The sequence below is a fragment of the Euprymna scolopes genome, chromosome 28, assembly GCF_053919585.1.
Source record: "Euprymna scolopes isolate OS-2025 chromosome 28, ASM5391958v1, whole genome shotgun sequence".
Lineage (NCBI taxonomy): Eukaryota > Metazoa > Mollusca > Cephalopoda > Sepiida > Sepiolidae > Euprymna > Euprymna scolopes.
In genome coordinates, this window is record NC_136509.1 from 23,639,176 (window position 1) to 23,653,798 (window position 14,623).

Here is a 14,623-nt window from a genome sequence, read left to right on the forward strand (position 1 = left end):
TCATGCAAAAAATGAGCACAAATATAACAATATTCAACCATCAATTTGGTATGCAGAACTCATTCTAAGTCAACAGACTATAAGTTTTCTTATTTTTTTACGCGCTAAAACAAAATAACATACTAGCAGGACTCGTGTACTGGCGTTGCTCAGTGGAAATATGACACAAAGCCAGAACAGCTACGGTATCCTCCTTCCCCGAAAACAGAATCACCTTTGATTAGTGCATTATCGTATGTGGGACGTAATAGACAGACTTTTGATGAACAGCTAAGAAAGATTACCACAGAACACAGGTAGATTGCGGCGGTTGCTAATGGTAATCATCCTCTGCTCAAAAAATTGCGGCAACTGCCACCGGTGCCCAAAATGAAAGCATCTGGATTTCACTGACTTGTATTGTCTGCCAGTAGCAGCTAGCGGAATTCACTGGCTTTCATAGTTGGCGATTTTTGTTGCTTTAGGGCGGTTACTTGCCGTTAGAACTGTCACTGTCGGTGCATGGCGGTCAGTATCGATCCCTGCCATGTAGTAGCGTGCACTGTCATCTAGTGGCGTTTATGAGAATTATTTGTGTTAACTGGAGGATAGTGATCTCTTTAGGTGGTTAATGTTAGTTGGTGACACTGGCGAGCCCTAGAAGGCACTTTCAGTTATTATGTATTGAGACGGTTACTTGTGGGCATTGGCTGCCTTAATAACTCTTTGTCATAGTCGTCTACAGTTGCTGAATGGCTACCATGACCGATGTAGAGTTCACTGCGTTGGTATTTATTGCAATAATTTTTTTTTTATTATAATGGGGTATGATCCTGCACAGTCGCTTATAAACGATGCTGCTAGGAAGTGACGAATCGAATTAAATCACGTTCCGCTACCAACCAATCAGAAACCAGAATTGCTCCATAAAAATTAAACCTTTTCTGTAGCAACTTCGCATGTTGCTTTCCTCGTGTCAACACGGGAAGAAAGATTCCTTTACTCTGAGGCTTCCAACTGTTTACTGAGAACCAATCACTTGCAGGACTTGTATAGAACAACTAAACATCGGAAACTGTTCTGAAACTAAACATGGCTTACAACTCTAGACGTTATATAACACCATGTGTGTTGTAAGTATGCAGAATACGAACCGTGCTATATTTTACATACTGTACTTACACTGTACGTGGTAGACATTGTTTAATTAATTGTTAGTGCTTCCTAGGTTAAAAATGGATCAAAAAATAATAACGTTAGTATTTTAGCACAGTCCTGCATAATACATCCATGCGTAAAATGGTGAGAGGCTGAACCAATCAATCAATGTTTAATCATGCAGACATTTTAAAAGTATATCGTCTCAAAAAAACTATTCATTACAAAAGTCATTTCGAAATATTTCTTGATACGCGCTATTATGTTCCGTTATTAAAAGTAAAAATCTGCGCAATCTATGGCGGCAATGGTACGTAATGCATGCACGTTTCGTAAACACTGAAAGGAATTTTGAAGCATTTAAACTGGCGAATCGAAAGTTATACTTGAGGAAATCCGTTTATTCAATCAGCAAGGCCGATAGCCATTAGTCGCGAGCTCTCGTGCAATGAATCAATGCGTGAATGTAGCAGTGACATGAAATTCTTAACGATAAACTAAAATGAAATGACTTAAATAAATAAATAAAAAGTAAATGACTTAGAATGACTTTAATGAAGTTAAGGATGAATTGATGACCTTAAGAATGACTTGAATGCTTAAAAAATAACTGCAATCCTTCAAAAACAACTTGAATGATCTGGAGAATGACTTGAATGGCTTTGAGACTGACTGGTTGTAAAGTGGGTGATCATTTTACATTAAATTAATACAAAAATAAAATGATCCCCACTTTATATCACAATAAGCACAGCATGTAGTAAGAACAGATACTACATTTTGATCTTGGCCAAAAGGCCAAGAAAAGGGTATTTATTTGCTCCTACACCGAGCAAATAAGGCACAAGACCGATTTTTAATGTGAGGAGTGAAGGGGAAATGGGGACCAGCTCCCCGGGGAGTAGGGGAGCTGGATAGTGACAATTGGTATAAAGGGTTGCCCCTACATTGACCAAGGTCTTATATGTGGGATTGCTTCCACATATGGTCTTTGCTTGCAGTATCTGCCGGATCAGATGGTATTTATTTGCTCCCCCACCGAGCAAATTAGGCACAAGGCCAATTATTAATGTGAGGAGTGAAGGGAGGGGAAGGGAAAAAGGGGGCCAGCTCCCGAGAGGTGGAAAATTGGAGCTGGTTAAAGGTCAGGTATGTGGGGTTGCCCCCACATCTGGTCTTTGCTTGTAGTATCTACCGGATCAGATGCTACACTTTGGTCTTGGCCAAAAGACCGAGAAAAACTTAAAAAGCTAAGAACAGCATCTATTAACAACAGACCTTTGATCTTAACCAAAAAGGCCAAGCACAAAAGTGTTACAGACCGACCGACCGACCGACCGACGGACCGACGGAATGACTTATAGAGTCGCTTGCACGCGACTAATAATGTCCAGTGAACACCCCGTAAGAAATTGTCTGTAAGTTTCATGCAGGTAAAGAAGAAGAGTGCGACGATGAAGACGATGAAGACGAAGATGAGTAGGAAAAAGACGGCGAATAAGACACAAAAACATCCTTTCATTGCATAATAACGTTGATACACTGGTTCTCATCAAATCACCGAATAAAGCAACGTTGCGCCTGGCTAGTACCAAATTGGTGACCATTTGAGAATTCTAGCCGCTGTATGTGCTTTCTGCTTACTTCAGCATTATTTCCAGTCGTTCCGAACCTCCACTTGCCACTGGTATTTTAGAATGTCGACTCGGGAAAGGTGTGGGTGATTATTAAGCAACTCTTGCCACAAAACACTCCACGCGCAGACGCCCTTACAGTTGGTATCCATAATCTGTCAAGACTGAAGGAAGCTACCATTGCATATTATTTTATTATAACTCATTTTTAAATCCACTGTTTGCTTAATAAAGAAAAAAGTGTAAACCAAACCATGAAACGGTAGTCATGTTGAATACGGACCGTGTTGAACTAATAACATTATTATTAGGAACCCCTGTTCCACTGGTCTACTCCCCAGCCGATTACCACATGGTAGCCTTCAAATCCAATGTAAACAAGGTTTTGTTGGGCCGTCCATTCAAATAATAAAATTTTACCCAATCTACCCTACCACTTTACATCTATGAACCTTAATCCTCGAGTGACCTTCAGGCCTTGATAGGTGGTATATTGTAAAAAAAAAAGAACAAGTTAAACATTTGGAGTGGGGCGTTTTGTAACTATTCGATACTTTCACTAACAATATAACTAATCAAAACTACCTGAAAAATTGAATTTGACTTTTAAAAAAAATTCTATCTACAGTGTGGAACGATAGATTTGTCGCCCTAAAAAAAAACAATACTACAGTTTTATTTCAAATTTTTTATTGAAAATATCAATTCAGCTAACTTGATTATGTAGTAGAGCTGACATCTATTCAATGTAACCGCCTCAATCACCACCTCGAAAGGGTCCAGAACTGGGACCATGTCTTTTCCACAAGCGCCGGCGAATACTCTGTGGATGGCGGCGATCAAGCTGGCTTCGGTATTGTAGGAGGTCCTGTTGGTGATATTCTCGACGCATGACCAAGCAAAGTAGTCCAGTGTCCAGGTCAGAGGAGGAGGGGGTCTAGGTAGAGAAGGATACAAAGTCGTAGCACTCTTTCTAAAACCAAGCCTCGGTCTTTTTGAACTTGTGGGCCGGCGCATAGGGTCTGTCAGCGGCCATTTGATTGCACTGGGGGGTCACCACACTCTTCAGCACATCCAGGTACTCTTTGGTGTTGACTTTCAAACCGACTTCGAGCATATGAAGTGGCATAATGTGGCCCTCACTTGAAACCACGTCAAAGAACATAACCCTGGCAGGAAACTTCGTTGAGCTGTGCCCTCAAGCGTTGACCTATCCGGATTCGCATTGTGGGTGTGCTCGCAATGGTCCTGTTGTCATAACTTGGATCGGTAGAGAGCTTGAGTTGTACAGCGGCGCATCTCTGACCCTGCTCGTTGAACCTTGGGTCATTTTCAGACATTGCAGAAGGCTCTTATCCCTCTTGAGATCTTGAGATGTGTACACAACTGGCCAACTAGTAGATGGTCTACAGCAAAAAAAAAAAAAAAAAAGAAAAAGAAAACTGGTATTTATTCAAGGGAAATGGAATAATGTCTTTTCTAGGGAAGCAACTGTAAAAAATAGTACAGTCCGCATTCTCGTTAAGTTCTATTAAACAGTGACAGAATTTCTTCTGTGCTACGGCAAAGATTAGCTTTGTTGGTGCACCAAACTATCTTCCTAGGAATTTCCTCCTCTGAACGGAAGGTAGATTATTTTCTCGCTTGAGGCACCACATATTGGCGCTAGAAGCCAATGACTCGGACCAGCAAGTTCTTATCGGCCACGGTTGCTTAGAATCTGGCTATACCCCACATTAGACTCGATATCTTATGCTTTATACATTCCTCGTGTGGAAGTAGGTATATAGATAAATATTTGAAACAATGTTTCCAACAATAATTGTAGTATCAAGAAACAATCTAAATCTTAAGGTGCTTATGCATCTATGTTACCGTGCTATTTTTCAAATAATATTTGTGACCGAAATTCAATTTTTACGATATGTTTTGTTTATTAAATTGTTAAGTGAAAGTACAGAATAGTTACAAAACACCCTCCCCATGTTAAGAATGGCTTTCTAAATAATACGGCTAATTATGTTCCGTTAATGAAAGTGAAAACTTTGCCAATAGCACATCATGCATGTACGTTTCAGAAAAATCGAAAGAAATTTTGAAGTATTTAAATTGACGAATGTGAAGTTATACTTGAGAAAACCCCTTTATTTAATCAATAACGTGCCCTGTTACAGGAAAATATAATAGGAAGCTGCTGGACCTTAAAAGAAATAACGTGTTTGTTTATGTATGGGTGAGGAAAGGTCAACCGGTCATTAAAAAACAATGGCGTGTTTGTTCATCTATGAGCGAGGAATAATGACTGAACGGCGAAGAATACGGAAAATACGAATAAAACATCGAAGACTAAGAAGACGGATAAGCCTGTGAATAATAGGAAAAATGCGAAGTAGACGTCGAAGAAAACGAAAAATACGGATAATAATAATAATAATAATAATAATAATAATAATAATAATGATAATAATAATAATAATAATAATAATAATAATATAATAATAATAAATAGAAGAAAAAGAAGAAGAAGAAGAAGAAGAAAATAGCATGTCTCGTATGTTTTTTTGGTTGACGCCATATTGTTATGCTTGTAACCGTTCCGAAAATTCAGGAAACTGATAATCATTTAATCCGAAGAACGCAAGCAATAGGATTGAACGGACTTTTGGAAGTTTATTATTTCACGAATTGAAAACGAAGAAGCTAATGTTAGATGTATGTGTAAATAACCCAAAATACGGACGGTGAAGTAGTATAGAATGCGGCAAGTGTGGAGAACTTCCCGGTTACGAATGAGGAGAGTGAGTAAAATAAAAGATAACTAAAAAGATTTTATTATATAACGGATGAATGTGATGGCAAATATATGGAAAACCTACATAAGATAGTGTCTAGCGGTTTGAGTATAATGAATTTATATGTGGTGTCTACGTTTTCGAAGCTATAACATTTTTGTCCTTAGGGAAATACTTGATCATATTTTATTTCTATAGAGATTATAATATTGTTCATTATCCGTCATTCCTATAAACCCTTTAGTGGCTTTTGGCCTGGGTAATGTTTACTCATTAGTATAACAAAAATGAAAGGGAGACCGAATCAGAATGAATAGGAAAAAAACGATAATAAAAAAATAAAAATAATCCTGGCTGTTTATTAAGAATAGATTTGAATTGTCTGCTTCTGTTTTATGCGGTTGCCTTTTATTGATGATAATGTTGTTTACTAATTTATTTTCAGAATATTCCGAAAGGACAAATATATTGTTAGCATACAAGTCTTTTTTTGTTAATATCCGTTGTTGGAATGAATTTATTCTTAGCAAGCAATATATTCCATTCATGAAAGCGCGCCCATCATTCAGCAACACGCATAATGAGAAATGGTGGCCATATGTCACCACGTTCTTTCAACGTAAGAAACTATGAAGGCCACCCACTGAAACTGGTTATGAATCTCTATTCAATCCGTTTCATTTTTATTAAAACCTTAAATACAAACTTGACATGAGCTTTCAAAAGAAACATGGTGATATTTAATTTGCATGAATATATTTAATCCAAGGTTTAATTAATACAACATACCTCTTATTTGCATTATATATATATATATATATATATATATATATATATATATATATATATATATATTTGTGTGTGTGTGTATTTGTGTGTGAGTGTATGAATATAAACATACGTATATATATATTGATTTATTTATTTATACATATATATAAATATATATAAACGAGTGCATACGAGTATATATATATATATATATATATAGATAGATGATGATTGCAACGTCTTGTCAGACGAGTGCCACTCCCTCAGACATTTAAAATCCATGATCCCAAATGCCTGAGGGAGTATCTATACAAATATGATGTTACAGAGTCTTAGCTTTGTACGACAGCTAAGTCTCTCTCTCGGTTCAAAATGTTGAGATCCAGCAACAAGCAAGAGCAAGATAGCCAGCAACAAATTAAACTGCAGACCAGCTTAATGCGGGTAATGGTCTTCCGCTTTATGATTTTTTAAATCAGAGATTTGCTTCTCCTATAAAGGTTGCCTTCACCACGGCTTACGTGAGACCTCTTCACCCCAATACACATATACACATACACAAATATACACGGTGCTAGTTAGCCGTTGACCCAGAAAAAGAGTTCATTCGCCCTTTATAGATATATATAGATATAGATACATACATACATATGCATGTATGTATGTATGTATCTATCTATCTATCTATCTATCTATCTATCTATATATATATATATATATATATATATGATTACTTAATTTAATCACATAAATAAATATACGAAAATAAATTTATGCGTAAACTAAGTATTTACTTCAGTAGTGCTCAATACGTAGGTAGAACTAGGTAGTAAGTTATAAAATATATATGGCACTTAAGCTACACAGAATATTTCGCGTTTCATCCACGCTAGGATTATATATATATATATATATATATATATATATATATATATATATATATATATATAATGCCATTGTTTGTCTGTCCATCTGTTTGAGAAACTGGCTCTACCAAACTCATTTGTCAATTTTTGATCCACAGACTTAAAACTTGATAGAAAAGAGACCTGCTGAATACATTCGATTTTTTTCGGAATGTCTGGGCTGATCAGGCTGAAATCTTGTAAGGAACTTTTTTATGATAAGTCACAGCGAATCATTATGCTTTTTTTTTTATCACAAAGTGGTATTTTTAGCTGCTTATATCAAGATGCTTCCTGTCTTGTCCTAAGCAATTTTCATTTCACAAACTAATAAATATTTTAGCATGTATCTTATGCAAGTAACACGTGTATTAACTAAACTTTAATAGAATCATACGAGGGTCGCTCAAAAAGTATAGACTTCTTTTTTTTAACTCAGAAAGTTGAAAAGCTATTAGGACGGGAGTTGTACCATTAAAACAAGTGATCTTTTGTGATCCAGACTTTATTTTTCTACATAGTCACCACCATTCTCAATGTACATTTGCCAGGAATTCAATGACGAATCTGTGTTTCTGACGCACGTTTTTGAGAAGGATTGCTTTCTTAAAGTCTAACACCGCCAATATCTACGAAAAAGAGATGAAACTTTTAGGTCATGAATTAATGAATGCATGAGTTCAGTCATCATAACAATGCAATTTGCAATTCTTCTGATTCATTTAGGAGGAATAAAAAAAATAGAAGGCATTACATTTGGAACACCCCTCGTAGAATTATAGATCGCTGAAGTGCATAATTGTTAAGTTATTTTCAAAATAAAGAGTCGGGTCAAAGACGAGCCTAGAGCGTGATTAATTGTTTTAATTAAATAAATACCACAAGAGACTCACGGGGTTGAATAGAGGATTTAAATAGAATAGTCCAAGGTCTGCTAGAGAACAGACTGCTCTTTCAAGGCTGTGCGATTAAAATCCTCGAGCGAGGACAATGGACATACAATCTCACCAGGAGGTTAGACACGAGGTCAGGCGTTATTTTGAGAAGCCAGCGCGCTAGGGTGAGCGCACTTTCAATCTGCAAAATAAATCCTCAGGCGATTACCAATAAAATAATCCTTACTGCGACAAAAGGCAAAGCTAAACCCTCAGCAATTAATTACGGCACTACGTTCACTGTATTACAAAAGTGATATATATATATATATATATATATATATATATATATATATATATATATATATATATATATATATATATACTGTAGCTTTATTGTTAAAATGAAAAAATACGCCATCAGCTCGACTCGAAACCAAAACATACAATTCTCTATCCGCAGTCTCTGATATATATATATATATATATATATATATATATATATATATATATATATATATATATATATATATATATATATATATATATATAATCTGCATGAATTAAAATATCATATTTAAGCGTACGACCAAGTAACGCTAGGCGATTTTCTAGTATATATATATATATATATATATATATATATATATATATAAAATGTTTAGAGGTACAGAATTTAAATACAGTTTTAAATATAATGGGCGGAAGTCTCGGTAATTTTAATTAAAGCGGGCATTTCAAAAGTCCAAACTTTTTAGGGGATTTAAAATCCGCAACCTTTTTGAAAATACAGTCATCAATAAGGTCAACAGGATAACCATTATTGATGAATATTTCCCTGATCTTATCGTGTTCGGCGTCCAATCTGTTAGGTGAACAAATCATCAGGGCTTTATGTACCAAAGTATTAATTAAGCCGACCTTACGTGATTTTGATACAAAAGACAACCAGTTCACATATAGGCCAATAAATTCCCTAAAAAGTTTGGACCTTTGAAATGCCCGCTTTATTTAAAATTACCGTGGATTGGGGAAAAGAGTAACAGACTTTCCAAACAGATTCGCAGAAGTATTTATGACTGCTTTTATTCTGTGTCATTGCGTTTGGTATATACTACGAGACCTGCATTTCCTTCTTTTCGCAAGTATAGTTTGCCTTACATCCAAAATAGCAATATTGTATGTAAATTCAAATGCCAGTGCGATGCTGGTTATGTTGGGCGAACATCCTTGCATCTTTTGACTCGTATAAACCAGCATGTTCCATCGAAGATCGGACAAGGGAGGACGGGGTCTGGTAGTCTCCCTCCTTCTGCAGCCTTGGACTCTGCTATTGGCCAGCATTTGGTTGACAACCCGTGCTGTGCCGATGGATATAAAATTGAATGGTTCGAGGTGCTACATAGAGCGGACTCCAGAAACCATTTAAAGATTTTGGAGGTTGTCTCTATTGCGGTGCGGAAACCTTCTTTGTGCCGGCAGAAAGAAACATCTAACGCATTGTTTCTCTTTGGGGAACTGTGAATCTTTTCTCCCCCCCCCCATAGTTGGGCCATTATTTTAATCGTTTTTTAAACGTTAATAAACTTTATCTTAGTGTCCCCGTAATTTTTGGCACATTCAATAGTTCCCTATCAGAACTCTTTACTTTCGACATAGTATTATTATTTAACGTTATTGATTATCTCCCGATGAGATGATAGCTGAAAGAGCTCTCGAGAGACTTCCGCCCATTATATTTAAAAAAAAAAATATATATATATATATGTGTGTGTGTGTGTGTGTGTGTGTGTGTGTGTGTGTGTGTGTGTATGTGTGTGTGTGTGTGTGTGTGTGTGTGTGCTAGCAGGCGATCTAGCGCGTCATGCGGTCGTAAAATACGCTTAAATGTATTTTAATTCTTGCAGATTTTGTATTTATTATTTTAGAGTTTTAAAGTATGATTCATCCTCATAAACATAAAATTTACTCAATGACGTAGGATCCTGATATATGACTTGAACTCGTGTTTAACGTGGCGCACGTTGTAGTAAAGCTTTAGCGAGAAATTTTCGATTAAAAACAATAAAATTTTACAGTTCACGTAACGGCAAATATCATTTCTTACTCCTCCGTATCATCTTTGCACATCATTCAACACTTACAGCTGGCACAACTACGAAACCAATCTTACTCTTATTTCCTTTCTATTCTTGGGAGAAGACTATATCCATTAAGGACAGACTGTGACCACTCGACAATAAGACATGCGTCAAGCAGGTACCTCTCCACACCATTTACAAACTATAAATTGCTATGACGCTCCAGAAGAATAAAGCCATTCTAAAATAGATTGTGCAGATATTTTTTGATGTAACTGAAGAATCTAAGAGTTTCCGCCTCGACAGGAATTCCACAGATATCATGGAAAAATCTGTTTTAATTTCGTTTCCATGGTAACGTTGTCAAAACGTAAGGATGCTAATCTGAACTTGAAGAATTACACCTTGGATCGATTGCATATAAATGTTGAGGTAAATCTTAGCAATATAACGTGATGGGCGTATCCTTGGTAAATTGAATTTTCTTCATACTACAGTTACTATTGCAAATGATAATAATAATAATAATAATAATAATAATAATAATAATAATAATAATAATAATAAAAAGTCCACAACAGCACCTGATAACGAGAATCACAAAATCCTATGGGACATGGACATACAGACGGATAAACCCATCCAAGCAAGAAGACCAGATGTCGTAATAATTAACAAGAAAGAAAAATCTTGTCATATCGTAGATTTTGCTGTTCCAGCTCACCATATGTTGAGTATCAAAGAAAAGGGGAAACGGAGCAAATACACAGAGCTAGCCAGAGAGTTAAAAGGAATTTGGATGATGAAGAAAATCAAAATAATACCTATAATAGTAGAAACAATTCCGAAAACTTTGAAAAAAGAATGGGAGAAATTGGAATCAGAGAAATGACTGGAAAGATTCAACGAATAACAATAATGAAAATAGCTGAAATATTCAGAAAAACCCTTGAATGCATAGATTAATACACATGAACTACATGCGTGAGGCAGACAAACTGCTGCTGAGGCAAAACATGAAGGAGCGTTAAAGGGAACGAAGATCACTGAAGCTGCATATCTACAAGTTCTTCATCCCCTCATCCATCCACCCCATTGCAACATCACCGCCCTACCCCAAAAAAGTGTAATACCAAATAGCCGAGAAGGGTCAAGGAGGATGGAAAGAATGAGGATAGAGCACTGGCCAGATCTCCGCTGGACAAAAACAAAGAGAACTGGGACCTTAGGGATGCTTATCACCACTAAAATTCCAGTTAAGACAAATGGCCGCTGCCAGCGAGAAATCAATGGTGAGAAGCTGTTGCGATAACGCAAATTTATTTGCAGATGTTATCGAAGGAAGTGAAGAGTGCTGGAAATCTGGAAAGACTTGTTATCACTCAGGTTCCAGGGAACACCACAGGTTTTCAATGGGAGATCTTCGATGACCTATGTAAAAGCTCCTTTTGAACCTATAATAATAATAATAATAATAATAATAATAATATTAATAATAATAATAATAATCTTAATAATAATAGTATAAATAATAATAATAATAATAATATAAATAATAATAATATAAATAATAATATAAATAATGATAATAATAATATAAATAATAATATAAATAATAATAATAATATAAATAATAATGATAATATAAATGATGATAATATAAATGATAATATAAATAATAATAATAATAATATAAATAATAATATAAATAATAATAATAATAATATAAATAATAATGATAATATAAATGATGATAATATAAATGATAATATAAATAATAATAATAATAATAAAAATAATAATATAAATAATGATAATAATAATATAAATAATAATATAAATAATAATAATATAAATAATAATAATATAAATAATAATGATAATAATATAAATTATAATAATATAAATAATAATAATATAAATAATAATAATAATATAAATAATAATAATATAAATAATAATAATATAAATAATATAAATAATAATAATAATATAAATAATAATAATATAAATAATAATAATATAAATAATAATAATAATAAAAATCATAATATAAATAATAATAATATAGACAATAATAATATAAATAATAATAATATAAATAATAATAATAATAATATAAATAATAATAATAATATAAATAATAATAATATAAATAATAATAATATAAATAATAATAATAATAATATAAATAATAATAATATAAATTATAATAATATAAATAATAATAATAATATAAATAATAATATAAATAATAATAATAATAATATAAATAATAATAATATAACTAATAATAATAATAAAAAAACTAATAATAATAATAATAATAAAAATAATAATATAATAATAATATAAATAATAATAATATAAATAATAATAATATAAATAATAATAATATAAATAATAATAATATAAATAATAATAACATAAATAATAATAATAATAATATAAATAATAATAATATAAATAATAATAATAATAATATAAATAATAATAATATAAATAATAATAATATAAATAATAATAATAATATAAATAATAATATAAATAATAATAATAATAATAATATAAATAATAATAATATAAATAATAATAATAATAAAAATAATAATAATAATAATAATAAAAATAATAATATAATAATAATATAAATAATAATAATATAAATAATAATAATATAAATAATAATATAAATAATAATAATAATATAAATAATAATGATATAATATAAATAATAATAATATAAATAATAATAATATAAATAATAATAATATAAATAATAATAATATAAATAATAATAATAATATAAATAATAATAATAATAACATAAATAATAATAATATAAATAATAATAATAATAATAATACAAATAATAATATAAATAATAATAATAATATAAATAATAATAATATGAATAATAATAATATAAATAATAATAATAATAATATAAATAATAATAATATAAATAATAATAATATAAATAATAATAATATAAATAATAATAATATAAATAATAATAATAATATAAATAATAATAATATAAATAATAATAATATAAATATTAATAATATAAATAATAATAATATAAATAATAATAATATAAATAATAATAATAATAATAATATAAATAATAATAATATAAATAATAATAATATAATTAATAATAATAATAATATAAATAATTATAATATAAATAATAATAATACAAATAATAATAATAATAATAATATAAATAATAATAATATAAATAATAATAATATAAATAATAATATAAATAATAATAATATAAATAATAAGAATAATAATATAAATAATAATAATATAAATAATAATAATGATATAAATAATAATAATATAAATCATAATAATATAAATAATAATAATATAAATAATAATAATATAAATAATACCAATAATAATAATAATAATATAAATAATAATAATATAAATAATAATAATAATAATATAAATAATAATAATATAAATAATAATAGTAATAATATAAATAATAATAATATTAATAATAATAATATAAAAAATAATAATAATATAAATAATAATAATATAAATAATAATAATAAAAATAATAATAATATAAATCATAATAATATAAATAATAATAATAATATAAAGAATAATAATATAAATAATAATAATATAAATAATAATAATATAAATAATAATAATACAAATAATAATAATATAATAATAATAATATAAATAATAATAATATAAATAATAATAATATAAATTATAATAATATAAATAATAATAATATAAATAATAATATAAATAATAATAATATAAATAATAATAATAATATAAATAATAATATAAATAATAATATAAATAATAATAATAATATAAATAATAATAATATAAATAATAATAATATAAATAATAATAATATAAATAATAATAATTTAAATAATAATAATTTAAATAATAATAATATAAATAATAATAATATAAATAATAATAATAATAATAATATAAATAATATTATAAATAATAATAATTATATAAATTATAATAATATAAATAATAATAATAATAATATAAATAATAATAATATAAATAATAATAATATAAATAATAATAATAATAATATAAATAATAATAATATAAATAACAATAATAATATAAATAATAATAATATAAATAATAATAATAATAATATAAATAATAATAATATAAATAACAATAATAATATAAATAATAATAATAATATAAATAATAATAATAATAATAATAATAATAATATAAATAATAATAATATAAATAATAATAATAATATAAATAATAATAATATAAATAATAATAATAATAATATAAATAATAATAATATAAATAATAATAATATAAATAATAATAATAATATAAATAATAATAATATAAATGATAATATAAATAATGATAATAATAATA

The 14,623-nt window shown here is 29.2% G+C and overlaps 1 pseudogene; it reads right to left on the reverse strand.

Moving 5' to 3' along the window:
- Window positions 1-1,819: 1,819 nt before the first annotated feature.
- LOC145249818 (U2 spliceosomal RNA) lies at window positions 1,820-1,948 on the reverse strand (annotated as a pseudogene).
- Window positions 1,949-14,623: the final 12,675 nt, after the last annotated feature.